The sequence below is a fragment of the Ailuropoda melanoleuca genome, chromosome X (genome assembly GCF_002007445.2).
Source record: "Ailuropoda melanoleuca isolate Jingjing chromosome X, ASM200744v2, whole genome shotgun sequence".
Classification (NCBI taxonomy): Eukaryota; Metazoa; Chordata; class Mammalia; order Carnivora; family Ursidae; genus Ailuropoda; species Ailuropoda melanoleuca.
The window spans coordinates 51,360,984-51,383,231 of NC_048238.1; the positions used below are offsets into that span (position 1 = coordinate 51,360,984).

A 22,248-nucleotide genomic window follows, 5' to 3' on the forward strand; every position below is an offset into this window, starting at 1 on the left:
TGCTGTGTTCCCTCTCTCGCTGGCTGTCTCTGTCAAATAAATAAATAAAATCTTTAAAAAAAAATTAAAATTAAGAAATAATGTATATGTCCTATAGACAGCATATAATTGAATCGTATTTTTTAATACACTATGACAATGTCTGATTTTTTATTGGATTGTTTAAATCATATTTAATGTTCTTATTGATGTAGTTGAATTTGTATCTGTCACTTTACTTTTGGTTTTCTATGTTTTGTGTCTTTTTCCCCTCTATTTGTGTTTTAATTCTTTCTTTTGTTTAAAATAATATTTTCTAGGTGTGCCTGGGTGGCACAGCGGTTAAGCGTCTGCCTTCGGCTCAGGGCGTGGTCCCGGCATTGTGGGATTGAGCCCCACATCAGGCTCCTCTGCTATGAGCCTGTTTCTTCCTCTCCCACTCCCCCTGCTTGTGTTCCCTCTCTCACTGGCTGTCTCTATCTCTGTCAAATAAATAAATAAAATCTTTAAAAAAATAAAATAAAATAATATTTTCTAGCATAATATTATAATTTTGATTTTTTCAACTATATTTTTAGTTACTTTCCTGCTTTTTGCTCTAGAGCTTACCATTACCTTTAGTTTATCATAATCTAGTTCATATTTTTACCAACTCAATTCGCGTGAGAGATGGACATCTTACCCATGTATAGCTCTACCTTGCCTCCCCTTTTTGTGCTATTATTATTTGTTATATATCTCTATGTTACAGACCCAACAATATGCTATATTTATTATGTTATAGAATTTATATTTTTAAAGAAGTTGAGAGAATAAAGGCAAGGAAGTATATCCTTATAGAGTTTATCACACTAATCTTTCTCTTACTGTTCTGGTTTGCTTCAGTTTTTCCTATAGATTCAAGTTACCATTGGGTGTCATTTCCTTACTTCAGTACAGCTTGTTCTCACCCACCTCCCTGGTGCTGCTATTGCCAAACTTATATTTCTATATGTTATATGCCCAACAATGTCATATGACACATATTTCCATACAAATGTATTAAAAGAAATGAGAAAAATATACATTTGAGTATCTTTTATAATAATAGAATTACCTTTACTAGTGCTCTGTGTTTTTTATTGTGGGATCAAATTATCATCAGGGTTCACTTTATTTCAGCCTGAATAACTTCTTTTAGCATTTCTTGTCAGGCAGATTTGCTAGCAACAAATTCTCTCAGTCTTTGTTTTTCTGGGAATGTCTTTATTTTACCTTCATTTTTGAAAGGTAGTTTTTCTGGATATGAGATTCTTGGTTAACAGTTTTTTCTTTTCTTTTGATACTTTAAAAATATCATCCTGCTGCTTTTCAGCCACCATTGTCTTTGATAGTACTTCAGCTGTTAAACTTATTGGGTTCCCTTGTGTGTGATGAGTTCTTTATCTCATGCTGCTTTCAGGATTTTAAGCTTTTGTGTTTCAACATTTTTGCTGTTATTTGCGTGGGTGTGGATCTCTTTACCTTTATCTTACTTAGAGTTTATTGAACTTTTTGTAGGTGTAGGTTAATGTTTTTCACCAAATTTGTGGAGTTTTTAAGCTATTATTTTTAATATTTTTCTGCCTTTTTCTAGCTCATTCTATTAACCTCTTACATATACTGGCTTATTTAATGGAGTCCTGCATTGGATTGATATTCTGTTCATTTTGGTTCATTTTCTATTTTCTCTGGATTGCACAATTTACCAGTCTTTCTTCAAGTTCACTGATACTTTATTCTGCCTGTAAAATCTGTATATAACTCCTCTAGTAAATTTTTCACTTCAGTTATTATAATTTTACTCTAGAATTTCCATGTGGGTTTTAAAAATTCTATATATTTAGATTCTGTATTTGATGTGGCATTATTTTTGTGTGTGTGGTTTTTTTTCACTTTATATTTTAGTTAGTGAACATACAGTGCAATATTGGTTTCTGGGATAGAATTCAGTGCTCATCACAACAAGTGCCCTCTTTGATACCCATCATCCATCTAGCCCATCCCCCAGGATATGGCATTGTTATGATACCTTCCTTTATTTCTTTAACAATGGTTTCCTTTAGTGTTTTAAAAATATTCATACTATCTGCTTTGAAAATTTTATTTGCCAAGTCCAATATCTGAGCCCTCCTAAAGACTGTTTCTATTGCCTACTTTTTACCCCCTTTCTATGAGTCATACTTTCCTGTTTCTTTGCATGTCTTGTATTGTTTTGCTGTTGTTGAAAACTGGACATTTTAGATGATTTATTGTAGAAACATGAATACAGATTACAGACCCCCCCTTTCTGGTCTGCCTCTTGTTGTCTTTTGTTGATTTGTTTTATAACTTAGCTGTACTAGTTCATTAAAATCTATTTCCCTCACTGTGTCAAGCCTGTGATATTTCTTCAGAGGGTACAGGTTTGGAGTGTGCATAGTCACCTTGGTATGGAAGTGGTTTTAGCAGAACCTATTTGACTGTCTCTTTCTCTGGTCTCTCTGTTGTCTGTCTCTATTGGTGCAGTCAGCTATTACCACCATTAATTGCTACCTGGTTGTTTTATTGTTTTTGATAATATCCTGGGGCATAAGTTATTCCATCTAATCTGATTAGATTCAGGCCCTTATCCAGGGGTAGTTTGTTTGGTTTTTTAAGATATTTATTTATTTATTTTAAAAGATTTTATTCATTTATTTTAGAAAGAGCGGGGGGAGGGGCAGAGAGGTATATTCCCTACTGAGCAGGGCTCCCAATGTGGGGGCTGAGATCCTGAGATAATGACCAGACCCAAAACCAAGAGTCAGCTGCCCAACAAACTGTGCCACCCACACACCCCTGCAGGGGTAGTTTTGAGACCAATAGTTGAGATTTATTCTGACCCCGGGAAGCCTCTTCTTAGCTATATCTTTCCCTGGTTCTCTCTCTTCAGCTTCTAGCTGATGCATGGTTTTGGTACCATGGAGCAACCAGCCCCTACTTAAGGGCTCACTACTGTTATCACCATTGTTTTCTATAGTGCTCTGAGGTTTGAACTTCCTCATGTTCTGTTCAAAATAAAGTCAGTTCTCTTGGGGAGAGTTCTGGAGCTCTCTATTTTTATCATCTTTCTGTTCTGCTAGGAAAATATCTATACCATTCCTCCGGAGCTGGAGGTTAAGACCGTCAAATAAAGGAATATAGGGTGCCATAAATGCTAAATATAAGACCTTTTGTCATTTTAAAAATCTCCTTAAGGGGCGCCTTGGTGGCGCAGTCATTAAGCATCTGCCTTTGGCTCAGGGCGTGATCCTGGCATTCTGGGATCGAGCCCCACATCAGGCTCCTCTGCTGGAAGCCTGCTTCTTCCTTTCCCACTCCCCTGCTTGTGTTCCCTCTCTCGCTGGCTGTTTCTCTCTCTCTGTCAAATAAATAAATAAAATCTTTAAAAGAATCTCCTTAAAAGATAAATGACTGTTTAAAGTAAAAATAATAATGAATTGTGGGGTTTATAGTATGTGTAAAAGTAAAATATATCTATGGCAGCAATAGCACAAAGGATGGAAAAGGCAAAATAAAGGTATATGGTTCTTATACTGTATGTAAAATAATGTAATATTACTTCAAGGGAGGTTGTAATAAGAGCAACCTAGTGCAACCACTAAAAACAGTCTTAACTGGCCTGCTTCTCAGTTATATCCCTGCTTTATTCATGGTGCTCTGGGTGCAGGTAGTAGCTTCTGGACTTCTTGGCTTTCCTGTCTAGAACTTCATCTTATAAGAAAGATGAGGTGAGGGCATTCTTGATCTGCCATGCCTGGAGTAGAGTTTCTGGCTTATGAGTAGTACCTGAGTAGAGAAAGGGGATCCCAGATCTTTTGGCCAGCCCACTCAGATTAGAGCTTCTGAAAACAGGGTTGGGGGATGATTAAGGTGGGCATCCCACCACACCACATGTGACATTGTAATCCTAGGTTTTGAGTTAGGGGGAAACTGCCCTGTGTTGTTGGCTACAACTGCCACAGTAGCTTCTGTCAACACTGAGTTGGGGAACTGGGAGGTAAGGGCAAAGGATGAACCATGTTTTAAAAGCCACAGACTATCACTGTTCTCACCAAAATTTAGATTTTCTTGCAGAAATGTTTCTTGGTTTGCTGTGTGTCCTTAGGACAATTTCCAGAGAGTTTTAGTGGTTGCTACTTTTTAAATAATTTTCATCAATTATGGTTCTTTACTGGGTTGAAAGCTGTCAAGCTTTTCATGCCACTATTCTATAAATCTCCCCCATTCCTTTCTCATGGTTTTATCCCCAGCTTCTAAGTAGCTTCCTCTCATGCATATATGCAGATTCAATAATCATCCAAAGACTTAAGGAGACCTCTTAGTAGTGTCCTTGGAGCTCACACTCTCTGTACAGCTCCCTCATCTCCTATACTCCCCTCTACAATTTCAAACCACATTGGCCCCTCTGAACTCCAATCTCTGTCTCTTCAACTCCATGAGCTCCTCTGTTTAAATTTCCTCTCCTTGCACTGTGGCCTGAAAACTGCCTCTACACAGTAAGCTGGGTAAATATTGCACTTACCTTGTTTATTTCCCTTTTGAGGAGGATAACAGCCCTGTGTTATTTGTCTGATATTTGGGAAAACATTGTGTTACATCTTTTTTTCCTCGTTTTCTAGTCACTTAAGGAAGTAGAGTAAATCTGGCCCCTTTTACTCCATCTGGGCTGGAAGTGAAATTCCCCTTCCAGTGCTCTTCTGCTACTTACTTTTTGCATAGTGATTAAGAGCCAAAATTCTAGGTTTGATTTCTTTTTTTTTAAGATTTTATTTTATTTATTTGACAGAGATAGAGACAGCCAGCGAGAGAGGGAACACAAGCAGGGGGAGTGGGAGAGGAAGAAGCAGGCTCATAGCGGAGGAGCTTAACGACTGTGCCGCCCAGGCGCCCCTAGGTTTGATTTCTGACTTTCTGGTGGTTCAGTCAGGTCACTTCACTTTTCTGTGTCTCATCTTCCTCTTCTACAAAGTGCAGATAATAAGAGTACCTCCCTTCTAGTATTGTGAGGATTAAGTGAGTTAGTGCTTGTTAGGTGTTTATAACAGGATATGGCCAATAGGAAGTTGAAATAAGTTTTATCTACTATTATCGCCATCACCACTATTGCTATTACTGCTATCTTCATTTCCAATATATCATTGGGGAAATTGCCCAAGGTATTACTTTTGGAAGGGATATAGAAGAGGAGTAGATCAATATATCTGGTGGTTATTGCTAAATAGATACTATATAGTAGCTGGATTTTTTCCCTGGCTAATATTATATAATAAGTCAGTCTCTGACTTCAATTAAATGCTTTGGTGTCACACCATGATATTACTTGTCTTTTCTATACCTCATGCCTTCCTTCACCACAAGCCAAGTGATTAAAATTATGTGATTTAAAAAATTGATGTATAAGATAGTGTTAACTGCCCACATGAAGTCTTTGGGTAATTCACCCTAGAGGTAGGTGAATATGTTCAATACCCAGGCATTAGCAGAATATCCATGGCCTGTTTCTATTTCATGAAGATCTGGAAATAGTTAAGGTGGCTAATTTTGGAAATGTGTTGCATTTCCATCTGGTCTGAATCAGTGAACTTGAACTTTATGCTACATGAGATGGAGACTTTTTTTTTAAGTTTGTATTTAAATTCCTGTTAGTTAACATACAGTGTAATATTAGTTTCAGGTGTACAACATAGTGATTCAACACTTCCATATAACATCCAGTGCTCATCACAATAAGTGCAGTCCTTAATCCCCATCACCTATATTTTTTATGATATGTTAGTCACCATATAGTACATCATTACTTTTTGATGTAGTGCTCCATGATTCATTGTTTGCGTATAACACCCAGTGTTCCATGCAATACATGCCCTCCTTAATACCCTTCACTGGGCTAGCGCATCCCCCCACCCCCTCCCCTCTAAAACCCTCAGTTTGTTTCCCAGAGTCCATAGTCTCTCATGGTTCATTTCCCCCTCTGTTTACCCCCCCTTCACTTTTCCCTTCCTTCTCCTACCGATCTCCCTGCTATTTCTTATGTTCCACAAATAAGTGAAACCATATGATAATTGTCTTTCTCTGCTTGACTTATTTCACTTAGCATAATCTCCTCCCGTCCCGTCCATGTTGCTGCAAATGTTGGGTAATCATTCTTTCTGATGGCTGAGTAATATTTCATTGTATATATGGACCACATCTTCTTTATCCATTCATCTGTTGAAGGGCATTTCAGCTCCTTCCACAGTTTAGCTATTGTGGCCATTGCTGCTATGAACATTGGTAATCCCCATCACCTATTTAACCCATCCCCCACCGACCTCCCCTCTGGTAGCCATCAGTTTTTTCTCTATAATTATGGGTCTATTTCTTGGTTTTCCTCTCTCTTTTTTCCCCCTTTGCTCATTTGGTTTGTTTCCTAAATTCCACATATGAGTGAAATCATATGGTATTGTCTTTCCTTGACTGACTGACAGTCTCCTAGCTCCATTCATGTCGTTGCAAATAGTAAGATTTCATTCTTTTTATGGCTGAGTAATATTCCATTGTATGTTTTTACCAACTCTTCTTTACCCATTCATCAGTCAGTAGACAGTTGGGCTGTTTCCATAATTTGGCTATTGTAGATAATGCTGCTGTAAACATCAGGGTGCATGTATCCCTTCAAATTGGTGTTTTTGTATTCTCTGGGCAAATACCCAGTAGTGCAATTGCTGGATCCTAGGTTAGTTCTATTTTTAACTTTTTGAGGAACCTCCATACCATTTTCCAGAGTGACTGCACCAGTTTGCTTTGAGGTGGAGAAATTTTATGAGACACCAGATTTAGAGACTGTTATATAATGTTCCCAGAATCTTCTTTTTGTGTTTGAAGTTTAATTATTTATCTAGGCACAAATAATGGGGTATCCGTACTATCTGATACAGAAAGCAAGTGGATGCCTCCCATTCACTTGGATACTGTGCTTTGAGCCCTCAAACCTTCCATGTATGAATGATGTACTGTGTCAGGAAAACAGTGCATTTGATGCTTTACTGTAATGCTCTTCACCATATCAAGGTGATATTATAATAAAACTGACAATCTGTTATGAATATCTGCCAGGCATTGCTCTATACACTTTACATGCATTATCTCATTTCCTCCTTACAGAAACATTTGGAAGTGGTTATTATATTCCAGTTTTACAGAAGAGGAAACTGAGGCTCAAAAAGATGAAGTATCTTTTCCAAGATTACACAGCAAGCCAGGGATAGATATGGAATTCTGACCCTGCGTGTCTTACTCTGAAGTTCTGTGCTTCCCACAAGACTTGGAATTATTACTGTAATCTTTGGTCATAACACAGCTATCAAATGCATGACTCTATTGCATGAACTCTTAAAGGCAATGTTATAAAGATACTCCAGCATATGTTTGTACCCCCAAAGATTAACAGAGGAAACAAGTAATTAAAGGCTGCATGTTAGATAAAATTTTGGTGAAAGAATGCAAGAAGCTGAAGAAATACTATGAACTGAACCCCTGAATGGTATCTACCCATTGGTTTTACCATCCAGCAGGTGACCTTCCAGAAAAGAGGATTTAAGAGGCTAAGCAAAAAGACTTTATGGTTGTTGTGATTGTGGGGGTGGGAGGATAGTGCTGCTAGGTGCTTTATACACTTAGGAACTGCATAATAGTGCTTTAAAGTAGGTGATATCACCCCATTTTCAGGTAAAGTACTTGAAACTTAATAACTTGCCTAAGGGTACAAGCTGATATATTCTTGTTATAGAATGTGGCTGTCATCCCCCAGGTCTACCCACTCTACAGTCCGTGTTTTTTTTTCTCTCTCTCTCATTCTGCCTAAAGTGGCATCCACATAGCACCAATCCTGTAAGTAGCTCCTCTTTTTCTCTGCTTGGGACTTCTGTACTCTTTCTCAATGGATAAAAAGATGTGATTTCCCATCACTTAATATTTTTTTCCTCTGGAGAGATATGTGGAATTCTTTAGATCACACTTAATTAATCTGGAGTCTATGAAGGGCAGGAATGGGGATCTTTGAGCAGTTTTAACATACTGATTAACATGTCCAGTTTCTATGCTTTACCTTGGAATTGTGTCAACTTGTGATAACACTGATCACAAATTCTGATGGGTAGCTATATGTTTTCAACTGATAAAATCTAAAGAATGATTAATTAATAAGTACCATTTGTCTAGAAGGTTAGGCCTTTCAGAAATGGAGTCCCTTGCAGGGGAAATAGCATTTTAAAAAATTGATAGAAAGGTTTAGAAGCCACTGCACTAATAGATCAGATCAGCAGTTCTTCTAGTTAATGCTATTTGAGATTGGTGATCTTGCTAGCTAATGGTTCTGCCTCCTGTCTTCTATTGATTCACTTTTAATCAGAGCTATCAAAAGGAAAAAACCAAATACGTGGATTTGAGCTCCAAAATCTTTTGACTTTGGCTCTCCTGTGCTCTGGAGAATCAAAGTGACCTTTTCTTTGCTCATTAAGAAGGAAGAGACCCCACAAATAAAATACTAAAAGCCTCACTAATGGAAGTGACTTATCAGTGTTCCAAAACATTGAGTGCCCCAGAAACATTTAGTCATAAAAGCTAAATTATGAAAACCAAGATCTTCTACTCCCCCCTTCCTCCTCCCTTTCCCACGCCCCCTCTCATTCTCTCATTGTTTCCTTTCATTCCTTTTCTCTTTTGTTCTCTTTCATTTTTTTCTCTCTCATTCTGTCTCCCCTCTCATTCTCTCTCTCTTTCCCTTGTCCGTTCTCTCTCTCTCTCTCTCTCTCTCCCCCATTATTTGTATTGTAGCTGCCTCTCCTTTATGCAAACACTAAGCAAGAAGTATGTTTGCTTCAGGTTGCCATGGAAATATTGCAAGTATGCCTTTTAAAGAAACTGCACTGTTCCGTTAGTGAAACTACCCAGATCTTCTAAGGTTGGTAATTTAGGGACAGTTTCTACATAGAAATTACAGCTCAGGAGTCTGAAGTTTAGCCACCCCTCCACCTGAATTTCCATCCTCCTGCATATAGTTTCTTCTCTTCTTAGAGATTTGGGTATAATTTTATTAAGGGAAAGGGTATATTTCTTCAGACATCTATTAGGATTTAATTTTTTTTTGCCCACAAAACATCTTTTGTGACTTCCAGTATGCCCTTTTTCAGAGCAGAAAAGAGGGTACAAATTGGATTCTTGGGCATATAAAGCCTGGCTTGGAGTGGGAGCAAAAATGTTTTGGAGTGAAGAGAGAGAAGTCTTAACTCTGGCAAGGAAGGGCAGATAGAAAAAGATGAAGGTTTTTGCTGGCAAAAGGAGGTTCCTTTCCCCTCTGTTGGCACCAGGAAAAAAAAGAAATTGAAGAGAGGCACCAGCCTCTGAATGATGGGAAAAGAGGTGGGCCATATTTTCCTGGCCCGTACAAATGGAATGAGGAGAAATACTTGATACTGCTCTGGTTCCAAGCGGGAATGGATTTGGTGTCCAATATAGCCATAGGGAGGGACAACCTCAGGAAGGCCCAAGCTTCTGTAAGAGGTGTGTAACACCAACAGAGGTTTCCTCCATGCACTCAATAGGCAGCTGCTTCCTCACTTCCAAAAATATGTTCTGAGAATTTAGGCACTAGAGATACAGCTACGAGTGGAATAGTCCCTACGTTCCTAGAACTTACAGGCCTACTGTTGGAGATGGTACAGGCAACAAATTTCAAAGATAGTTAAGAAAATGTCAGATGGTAATCAATATGAAGAAGAATCAGCATAGTAAGATAAAGATAATAATGATGAGAAGCATAGTTATGATAGGATGATTAGAATGCCTGTTTGAGGTGATAACATTTAAACTGAGCCTTATAGATAAGATGAATCTAGCCACACACAGAGTCAGGAAAGAAAGAGTGTTACAGGTAAAGGAAAAGGTGAGTTCAAAAGCCAAAGCCGTGAGATAGGAAGAGTTTGACCTTTCTTAGAACCCAAGGGAAAATATGAGTGGTATGAGACATCACCAGAGGCCAGATTATTCAGATGGGATTTATAGGCCATGGTAAGCAATTTGGATTTGTTCTGAGTTTAGTGGGAGACCACTGGAAAATTTTAAGGGAGAGTGCAATTGGTTAGATTGTACTTTAGCAAGATTACTGTTTGCAGAGTGGACATTAGATTGTAGGAGGTCAAGAGTGGAAGCAATGACACTAGTTAGGATGCAACTACTTTTGTCCTAGAGACAGATAATATGGTCTTAGATTAGGATGGTAACGATGGAGAATGAGAGAAGTGGGAGGATTTGGGTTATGATTTGAAGATACAGTCAATATGGCTTGCTGATGGATTGGACATGGAGCTAGATGAAAGGAAAAAACTAAGACTATCCTCTTTTTCTAGTTTTAGTATTGGGGAAGCTCAAAATAGAGTGTTGGAAAGTTGGTGGTCAGGATTAGCTGGTGAGACAGTTATATGGAAAAGTAGAAGCCCAAATAAGACTGGCAGAGCCCAGGAATTGACAGACTAACAGCATTCAGTTCAACAGCTGCCATGCCAGTAAGGAATGCAAATACAGGAGGATGAAAGTAGCCCCTTGGAGAGGAGCCTGATGGTAGAAAGTTGCTTAGCCCACTCCTGTGGTGGGGGGAGCAGTTAGCAGGTACCTGAGAGATCCTGCCTGGCCCAGGAGAGAAGGGAAAAACTTGAAGATTCAGGATTTGGAGCAGGGGGATGGGGGAGTTTGATGTCTCTTGGTTGCCTTCATTGTGATCCAGTTATTTTAATTTAGCCCTCAGGCTACTAGGATCCATAGAAACACCTGTTAAATCTGTAATAGAAAAATCTTTGGAAATGAAAAATACACTCTTCTATTTATAAAAGGGAGTTGATTAGGTAAAGGAATGAGAAATAAGGTGATATGCAAGTTCTGTTTCTGCCCATCTCCAGGAATGTGCAAAGCCTTATTACTAAGTACTGTGCTAAAAAGGCTTGTCATGTGATAGATATCTTGTAAGTGTGCATCATGTAAACAGTGTTAGGACTGGTGATACTGGTTGCCTTTAAAGAATTATTGCTTTAATATTATTACATTTAAAAAAGGGAAAAGCGAGGGATCTTTAGGATAATTGGTAAACCAACAAGCATCATTTATTTGACTGTCTCCTTTGTGAAGACAGCATAGTATAGTAACTAAAAGCATGGACTCTTGAGATGCCTGGGTTCTAATCTGTGCTCCACCACTTACTTGAAGCATGATCTTTGGGTCAGTTAATTAATCTTCTCTAAGCCTGTTTTTATCATCTATAAAATGAGGATGATGTAACTTCCCTCATAAGGTTGTGTCACTGATTAGATGTATTGATATTTATGAAGTGCTTAGAACACTATACATATTAGTGTTTGTTAAATAACAGAAAATAAACAAGCACTTGGATAGGAGGCTAATCAAGAAATGTAAGACTGTCTCAAAATACTGGGTCATTGGGTAGAGTGGGCAGGACAAAAAAAAAAGGAATTGACTGGGAGTTAAGGCACAGGTTTAGAGTGGCTCCGAAGTAGGACTTGGGGTGCCTGTTAGGACTTGATTAGTCTTTTCCTGGCTACAAGACAGGAGTTGATATAGACCTCTTGAGACCCAGAGATAGGTGAAGAATCCCTAGATTCTCTAAGAACACTAAACTATATACAAATAATAGAAATAATGCCATGCTGACATTAGATCCAATAGAATATTAGTCCCTGAAAACCACTGTTTTTCCAAAGCTAAATATAACTCTTGTGTCCTTTTAGAAATGATGTCCTTTTAGAAACCTCACTGAGCTTCCTTCCTTTCTTTTTTGGAGGAAAGGGAGCTATCACTTCTGTCAGGAGAATGGATGTATAGTTTATTTTCCTCTTGAAATGACTTTAATTTAATTTTTTATTGCTATGCATATTTTTTCCTGTTAACCAAGACATTTCCTCCTTCCTCCCATTTTATCCCAAGTATTCCCATCCAAAAGACATATAATTTCATTCTTTGTATATTATACTGAATGGTGCTTTATGAACATCAAATGGCAAATGTCAGCATCCATGGATAGATCATGATAGTAATTATAAGTGGCATATTTATCTTATTCCATCTATGGAATACACAGAGTTAAGACCCTTTTTAGAGTTATGGGGCTGCATGGATTTGGAGGGGTCTCATCCATCTTCCTCCCTCTAGGCTCAACTCTACCTAATCCTTTCTAGAAAGACACATCTCTTATTTTTAAAGGGCCCTTGGGGGGTGCCTGGGTGGCTCAGTCGTTAAGCGTCTGCCTTCAGCTCAGGACGTGATCCCGGCATTCTGGGATCAAGCCCCACATCAGGCTCCTCCGCTGGGAGCTTGCTTCTTCCTCTCCCACTCCCCTTGCTGTGTTCCCTCTCTCACTGGCTGTCTCCCTCTGTCAAATAAATAAATAAAATCTTTTAAAAAATTAAAAAAAATAAAGGGCCCTTGGGAATGAAATTTTGTACCCTCCTTCTAAGTCCTTTATATCATGAATATAGATGCAAAAATCCTCAATAAAATATTAGCACCAAATCCAACAACATACTAAAAAAATCATACACTAGAATCAAATGAGATTTACTCCCAGGATGCAAGGGTGTTTGAGTATTCACAAAACTCAATGTGATATGTCACATCAATAGAAGAAAGAATAAAAATCATATCATTTCAATAGATGCAGAAAAAGCATTTGACATGTTTAAGACCCTCTGCAAAGTAGATCTAGAGGGAACATATTTCAATATAATAAAGGCCTTATATGAAAAACCCACAGACAACATCATCCTCAATGGGGGAAAACTGAGAGCATTTCCCCCAAGGTCAGGAACAAGATAGGGATGACCTCTCTCACCACTTTTCTTTAACATAGTACTGGAAGTCCTAGCCACAGCAATTAGACAACAAAAGGAAATAAAAGGCATAAAAGTTGGTAAGGAAGAAGCAAAACTCTGACTATATGCATATGACATGATGTTATATATAGAAAATCCAAAAGACTCCACCAAAAAACTGCTAGAACTAATAAATGAATTCAGTAAAGTTGCAGGATATAAAATCAATGTACAGAAATCTGCATTTCTCTACACTAATAAGGAAACAGCAGAGAGAGAAATAAAGCAATCCCATTTACAATTGCACCAAAAACAATAAAATATCTAGGGATGAACCTAACTGAAGAGGTGAAAGACCTGTACTCTGAAAACTATAAAAACACTGATGAAAGAAATTGAAGATGACACAAAGAAATGGAAAGACATTCTGTGCTCATGCATTGGAAGAACAGATATTAAAATGTCCATACTACCCAACACAATCACACATTTAATGCAATCCCTATAAAAATACCAAAATGCAAAAAAGAACCTGAGCTCGCATTTTTCACAGAGCTAGAACAAACAATATTAAAATTTATATGGAACCACGGAAGACCCTGAATACCCAAAGCAACATTGAAAAAGAAAAGCAAAGTTAGAGGTATCAGAATTCCAGACTTCAAGTTATATTACAAAGCTGTAGTGATCAAAACAGTATGGCACTGGCACAAAAATACACACATAGATCAAGGGAACAGAATAGAAAACCCAGAATTGAACCCAGAACTATATGGCCGATTAATCTTCAAGAAAGGAGGAATGAATATCCAATAGGGAAAAGACAGTCTCTTAAACAAATGGTAGCGGGAAAACTGGACAGCCACATTCAAAAGAGTGAAGCTGGACCACTTTCACCATACACAAATATAAACTCAAAATGGATTAAGAACTAAATGTGAGACCTGAAACCATAAAAATCTGTTCAGAGAGCATAGGCAGTAATCTCTCTGACATTGGTGGTAGGAACATTTTTCTAGATAGGTCTCCTGGGGCAAGGGAAACAAAAGCAAAAATAAACTATTGGGACTACATCAAAATAAAAAAAAAGTTTCTGCACAGTGAGGGAAACAACAAAACTAAAAGGCAAGCTACTGAATGGGAGAAGATTTTTGCAAACCACACATCTAATAAAGGGTTAGTATCCAAAATATATAAAGAACTGATACAACTCAACACCCAAAAAACCAAATAATCCAATTAAAATATGGGCAGGAAACATGAACAGGCATTTCTCCACAGAAGGCATATAGATGGCCAACAGCCTCATGAAAAGATGCTCAACATCATTCATCATCAGTGAAAAAGAAATCAAAGCTACGATGAGATATCACCTCACACCTGACAGAAGGCTAAAATAACACAAGAAACAACAATGTGGTGAAAAAGGAACGCTTTGGCACTGTTTGTGGGAATGTGAACTAGTACAGCCACTAGGGAAACAGTATAGAGAGATTCCTTGAGAAGTTAAAAATAGAACGACCCTATAACCCAGAAATTGCACTACTGGGTATTTACCCAAAAAATACAAAAAAAACACTATTTAAAAGGGATACATGCACCTATATGTCCCTATGCTTATTGCAGCATTATTTACAATAGCCAAAGTATGGAAGCAGTCCAAATGTCTATTGATGAATGGATAAAAAAGTGATATATATAAAGTTCAGCAATGCAAAAGAGTGAAATACTAACATTTACAACAATATGGATAGAGCTAGAGAGTATAATGTTAAGTAAGTCGGTCAAAGAAAGAATATACGATATGATCTCATTCATATGTAGAGCAAAGGGGAAAAAGACAAACCAAGAAAAAGACAAACCAAGAAACAGACTAATTTCTAATGGCGTTTTAAAAAAAAGTTTAAACAGATGACCCAGTAATTCCACTATTAGTTGTATACTTGAGAAATCAAAACATATGTCCACACAAAAGCTTGTACAAAGATGTTTAAAGAAGCATTATTCTTAATTGCCAAAAAGAGGAAACAACCTAAATGTCCACCAACAGATATTTGGATAAACAAATTGTGATGTCACTGTACAATGGATTATTATTTGTATTAAAAAAGGAAGTTCTGATATATGCTACAACATGAATGAAATTCGAAACATGCTAACTAAGTAAAAGAAACTGTCAAAAAGACTATGTATTATCCCCGTTATATGAAATACCCAGAATATACAAATTCATACAGACAGAAAAGTAGATCAGTGACTGAGGCCAGAACAGGGATGAGGGCTGCAGCAGAAATGAGGAATGACTGCTAATGAGTACAGGGTTTCTTTCTGGGATGTTCAAAATACTTTCAAGTTTCATTGCGGTGATGGTTGTACAACTCTGTGTACTGAAAACCAATGAACTGCATATCATAAATAGGTGAATATTATGGTATATGAAATCTATCACAATAAAAACTGTTTAAAAATGAAAAGAAAAGGAAGAAAAGAGTAAGAAGCAATCCAGCTACCCTACTGGAAAGACTAAATGGAGAGGGCACATGGAGAGAAGCAGCCCTGGAACTACATGCAGAAGGAGAGACGCCCTGCCTACCTGCTGTTAAAAACAAGCCTTTAAATAACTCCAGCCCCAGGCATCAAGTACTGCAACTGTACAAGAGAACCTGAGGAAGATTAGCAGAACTGCCCAGCTGAGTCAAATCTACACACAGAGTTATGGAATCTAATAGAACAAATTTTATGTTAAGCCACTAAGTTTGGGGATAGTTTGTTACACATTGATAGATAACCAGAACAGCCATTTGGAAAACGATATCATAGACTCCAAATGGGTCAGAGATTTAAATGCAAACCTGAAACAACACAAGTATTAGGAAAAAATATGGGTGAATCCTTCTATAACCAGCATAAGGGGAAAATTTTTTCTAATTGTGTTTCAAAATGAAGATGCAATAAAATAAAAGATCGATACATTCAGTTACTTTTTAAAAATTTAAGGGTTTGCAGGGCAAAATCTCCATTAATAAATAAAGGGGGAGATGCTGCAGACCCAGGACCCAGAACTGCTCCAAGGAGGTGAATAATAGCTCTTCAAGTGTGCAATAAAAAAGACTAAAAGTCTTCAAGTCCAATAAAACTACATTGCAAAAAAAATGGGAAAGAAACAGAATTGGAAGAGTAAAAAAGTAGAAGAGGTAGATCCTGAAAAATTTGTGGTGGAAAAACTATTGAACTGACATGTAGTGAACGGGAAGGTGGAGTATTTCCTGAAATGGAAGGGATTTACAGATGCTGACAGTACTTGGGAACCTGAAGAAAATTTTGATTGTCCAGAGTTAATTGAAGCATTTCTTAATTTGCAAAAAGCTGGTAAAGAAAAATATGGTACAAAAAGAAAACCTGTGCCTGACAGTGAATCAGATGACAGCAAATCAAAGAAGAGAAGAGATGCTGCTGATAAACCAAGAGGCTTTGCCAGAGGTCTTGATCCTGAAGGAATAATTGGTGCCACAGACAGCAGTAGAAAATTAATGTTTCTCATGAAATGAAAGAATTCAGATGAGGCAGACTTGGTGCTGGCAAAAGAGGCAAATATAAAGTATCCTCAAATTGTAATTGCTTTTTATGAAGAGAGAATAACTTGGCATTCTTGTCCAGAAGATGAAGCTCAGTAATTGTTTGTGTTGCTTTTTATATATATTAAATGTAAAACCTAGGTCTTGGTTTTTGGATTTATTTGTGTGAAGAAATAACATTCTAATGAAAATCAAGTTTGATATGTTAATTTTGAAGTAGTATTGGGGGAGTTGTTGGGGTGTTTTTTTTTTCTTTGCATCTGGAACACTGGTTAGCTTGAACAAATAAAGGCTTTCCTTTATCAGAAAAGAACAATTGAGACCATGGTATATTATTTTCCTGCATTAGAGAACACCTTTTCTAAATGTTGGGGGAAATCTTCATAATCATTACTCAATCAGAATTTGTGTTTAACTCCCATATGCCTGAGGACCATTCTGGGTTTTTTGTTTGTTTGGGGGTTTTTTTGTGTATGTATACATACAAATACATATGTAAATTTTTTTTAACATTCACTAAAACAAAAATAGCATTTTGTAATCATGGGTAAGCCCATGTTTCTGGGATGCCATCAATTTCGGCAACCTAAGAAATCACTTGAAGTTAAATTGAAATTTTTCCTGAAGTCTTAGGCTTTCAAATTTTGTGATTAATTGGACAATTTAAATATAATGTAAACAATTTAAATTGGACAATTTAAAAGCAGCTATATCAGAATCCATATCCCTATCTACAGTCATATAAATGCAAGTTTCTTTGAAAGATCACCAAATGGAAAATTTTATCACTACCAACAACCTCCCCACCCAAATTAGAAAACTAGACAAGTCCTGGTGCATTTTAATTAAGTAAGCAAAACTTACGTAAACGGACATTTAAAGGTTCCTTCTAGTGAACCATTCCTTTTCAAGAAGTTGGAATCCTGTGTCACACTGATTAAAAGGTCATGATTCACGGAATGTCTAAGACTTTGTTCATGGAAACCTAATCATAATCAGATGGTTAGAGATGTTGACAATTTAAGACCTACTGGAATAAATGGGTTAACAAACTTCTGTATTCTAAATTCTTTGACTTGCATGTTTTTCTTTACCCCAAATCATTCCTTAAATGTAGCTTTAATCTTCTCAGTATTTGAGTTACTAGTTCAGCAGAAACCAGGAAAAGCAATAACTTCAGAGTAATCAGAATATTATCCAACTGTATATTGTTTACTTTATTGTAAATAGTGGTAAACAGTGGTCAGTAGTTTTTGGGGGGTTTTGGGGGGGTTGTTTTGTTTTGTTTTGTTTTTTACTTAGGCTCCATGCCCAGCAACTCACAACCCTGAGATCAAGACCTGAGCTGAGATCAAGAGTCAGACGTTTAACCGACTGAGCCACCTAGGTGCCCCAATAAGTAGTTTTATATTCCATTAAAATAAATAAAGGGTCCTTGGGAATGAATTTTTGTAACCATCTTCTAAGCCATTTCTGTGTTTAGGACTTTCACTGTCAGGACATCTTCCCTTTTATTCAAGTAAAATCCCATTACAAAGACAAAGATATTTCCATACCCTCTTGGAGGTTCTGTAGTAATGGTGCTTCTTTGCACTGACTATAGTGGACTACATTACTACAAATAAGCCTATACAAGAAAATGCTTTTTGGGGGCTCTGATTTAGTAGCAGCTTGTTTATGATACAAATGTATGGTTTTATGTCTGCTTTGTGTGGGGAAGAAGAGGATAAAACTCTGGAAGATGTGTGAGAGGTTTGCTCTCATAACCTTTCCTTTTTACTACTAGGTTGTGATCATGTACTAATTTACCATTAACAGCATGAAGTGAGCTCTCTCATTTTCTGGTCCTATGTGATTTCTAGCAAGACACCAATTATTTTTCTTAAATTTTTTATTATGTTATGTTAGTCACCATACAGTACATCCTTAGTTTTTGATGTAGTGTTCCATGATTCATTCTTTGCGTGTAACACCCAGTGCTCCATGCAATATGTGCCCTCCTTAATACCCATCACTGGCCTATCCCAATCCCCCCACCCGAAGCCCTCAGTTTGTTTCCTAGAGTCCATAGTCTCTCATGGTTCATTCCCCCTTCGGTTTACCCCCACCTTCATTCTTCCCTTCTTTCTCCTACCCATCTCCCTGCTATTCCTTATGTTCCACAAATGAGTGAAACCATATGATAATTGTCTTTTCTGCTTGCCTTATTTCACTTAGCATAATCTCCTCCCGTCCCATCCATGTTGCTGCAAATGTGGGATAATCGTTCTTTCCGATGGCTGAGTAATATTCCATTGTATATATGGACCACATCTTCTTTATCCATTCATCTGTTGAAGGGCATCTCAACTCCTTCCACAATTTAGCTATTGTGGACGATGCTGCTATGAACATTGGGGTGCATATGGCCCTTCTCTTCACTACGTCTGTATCTTTGCAGTAAATACCCAGTAGTGCAATGGCTGGGTCATAGGGTGGCTCCATTTTTAACTTTTTAAGGGACCTCCACACTGTTTTCCAAAGTGGCTGTACCAACTTCCATTCCCACCAACAGTGTACGAGGGATCCCCTTTCTCCACATCCTCTCCAACATTTGTTGTTTCTTGCCTTGTCAATTTTTGCCATTCTAACTGGCGTAAGGTGGTATCTCAAGGTGGTTTTGATTTTAATTTTCCTGATGGCTAATGATTTTGAACATTTTTTCATGTGTCTGTTAGCCATTTGTATGTCTTCATTGGAAGAGTTCATATCTGTTCATATCTTCTGCCCATTTTTTGATGTATTTGTTTCTTGTGTATTGAGTTTGAGAAGTTCTTTATAGATCTTGGACACCAGTCTTTTATCTGCAAAAGACACCAATTATTCTTAAAAATTCCACTCAAACCAAAGAAATGTGAGGGTTACTTGAGGGAATAACAATTGGTGGCGAACTCTGACCTGCATTTAACATAAGTCCCCTTTCTCTTTCTCAGTGTTAGTCTCCAGGTCCTTTTGATTTTCTAATTTTTCTGAATGTAGCCCAGGAGAAAGTCCTGGTAGATCCTGCTGAACTCAGAAGAAACTAGTTGAGCTAAGTCTCCTTAGTAATTAAAGGGTGTGTTGCAAATAATTTAGTAATTAAAGAGGGTGCTGACCAAACTTGGTTGGTCAAGTGTGATAGCTCGCAGTTAACATTTATTTAGCCAACTTAATTCCAAGGTTGAGCATGAAATCTCTCTTTTTTGAATAGTATTGATTGTATGATCTTGAGTATTCAAGATTAAATCATGTTAATCCAATATACCTCTTTTAGGAGGTAAAAGGTTATCATCTGGTATACATTTGACTTCTTGTAGTCCACACTTCTTTCCTTGTAACTGAAAAGATACTCCAACTTCATCCCAGCTGATACTATGTTAGCTGCTTAACAGAAACATGTCCATAAGGAAGAAAATCTTGTGCATTTAATTCTGCCTGGAGGGGCATTGCAAAGTATTATGAACGGAAAGCTGAAATTTCATAATAAAGCCATTGTAGATAAAGGTGTCAAGATGTCATTTTAATAATCCAAATTTTAATCATTTTGACTTCACCTGTCATATCATATTTTATTTTCTATTAGCCACACACCTCTGAAATGCTCACTAAGGGGCATTGGTGATAGAATCTACACCTGTCCTGATATGTTTGCACTGCCAGGATTTGATGGATCTTTGTGGAAAGATCTCCATGTGGGCGCCGTCTCTCTACGGAATAAACTCTTTATGTGGCTAAAGATAGGAACTTAATAGTGTCTCTTGGCTATGGAGTCATCCTTCTCAAGCAATTTGTTTGCATCTTTGTTGTGTATCACTCTGAAGTAGGGTTTATACTGAAATGAACTTTAGATGCTAAAATAATTCATGTTTGTGTCCCTCCAGTTCTGTTACCATGTGCTCTTCTTTGGAACTTTTCTTTAAGACTACTTGCAAATTTCAGGTACAGTGTTTAGAAGGTGTCCATCTCCATCTGTATAACAAAAAGTAAGGACTGGGCATTATGATTCATCCAGATAATTGAGCATAAGACAAAAACTCCAGTGGGATGGAGAGTAAGACTATAGCCCATGAGCTGGATGAAGTAGGGACCTTGTATGAAGTGCTCCAATGACATGGACTAGATTTTCCTAGAGAAAGAAGATTCAGTGTCGAAGTGTTACCTCTGTGTTTTTAGAAAGAGATAGTTTGACAATCACAGTTTATGGATTATTCTGGTGTGCTTGCTTCTCCCTCCTCCATTGTGCACATTTGGGCTTGCGGGTTTTTGTTTTGTTTTTTTTTTTTTACTGTTGTTTAGACCTAGGAACAGCATTCATATTCAACAAATATTTTTTGAGCAGAAGTTTGAGACAAGTTTGTCCAAAAAAAAAAAAATCTTTTTCTCTCCATGTTGATACTTATGAAACCAATTGCTGAAGGGGATTTGGGATTATGTCTGACTCCTGGTTCCACACAATTTATGTACTATCTGATCTGTTTATCCTCTAATGTGTTTTTATTTTTAAAAGTTTACTTTAAAAAGTCATTAAATACTTGCATTAATTGAAAAATGGAATTTATTATTCAATAACTCTGTGTATCTAAAGTTTCTTTGCCCTCTGTTTGTTTTCGGGAAATCAATGACTTTTTTTTTTTTTTAGCCAGCATTGTTCCCATGATGTAGCATTGTAACTAATGATAGCTGGAATATATTCAATTCCAAGTGGACCAGTGTCACTTTTCTGTACAGCAGGAGTGAATAAGATTATCTGTAGATTAGCCAGAAGGAAAATGGCTTTGTGTTTTACCTTTGTAGCAGACTCTTGGAAGGTATTTAATTTGATATTGTTATCTGTAAGAAATAGAATAAAGCAGGATGAAGCATGTACGTTCAAATGTGTAGCTGACGGCACTCTTGAAAGCAAAAAGTACTAATTTTTTACTTTTAAAAAATCTGGAAGAGGGCCCCAAATAATTCAGGGGAAGAAAAATGATGCCCAAGTGAATCACATGACTAAGTAGATAATTCCAGTGAAACCCAGGAAGAACCGCATTAGTGATAGTCTGTAAGTATACACAGTACTTTACAATAGGTTGATTGCACTAAACAAAGAAGAAAATCCTTTCTCTGAGGAGCTTACAATCTAAAGATACAAGTTGATGCAGTGCAATATAGAATGAGAACAATAAGTGAGCCCCATAGTGGGTGGTCTTCATAGCTGAAATGCTTCAAAAACAAATGCCTTCTTGGAAAGGTAGAGGTTTGAGAGGGAGTGGTCCAGGCCTGCAAAGAAGTAGAAAGCTGTTCTTTGGGGGCTGGGAGGTGAGGGGAAGGAAGGGAGGGTTGGATCCAGTGTCTGAAAAGAGGCTCAATATAAGAATGGGTAAAGAGATCAGACTAACATTGGTATGGTAGAGTTTGGTGATTTAAACAAGATGAAATGCCAGTAGAGGAGGATTTAGAGAGAGGGGACAAACAACATACCATACGACTTTCTATTACAGCAAATACCACATCTTTAAAGACCCAGATATGGAGAATGCTGCTTGCAACAGCTTCTTGCCAATGTGAATGGCTTCTACAACAGAATAGTCCGGAATGGTTCCATTGAGATACTGTATGTGAAAGGGCTTTGTAAGCAACAAAGCAGTACAAATGTAAGTCATCATCATATTCTGCTTAGCTTTGACTTCATTAAATTTTTGTTTGGTAATATATTTTAAGACAAAAGGTTAGCAGTAGAACTTCCTATTTTCAGAGATGTTGTCAAGAACAGATTTGTTATTATAAATGCTTCATTT

The 22,248-nt window shown here is 37.4% G+C and overlaps 1 protein-coding gene and 1 pseudogene across 5 annotated transcripts in view; both read left to right on the forward strand.

Moving 5' to 3' along the window:
• The window catches only part of EDA (ectodysplasin A), a 407,351-nt gene that overhangs the window by 116,058 nt on the left and 269,045 nt on the right, over positions 1-22,248 (forward strand). The window lies entirely within an intron of this gene.
• On the forward strand, positions 14,251-17,024 carry LOC117797399 (annotated as a pseudogene).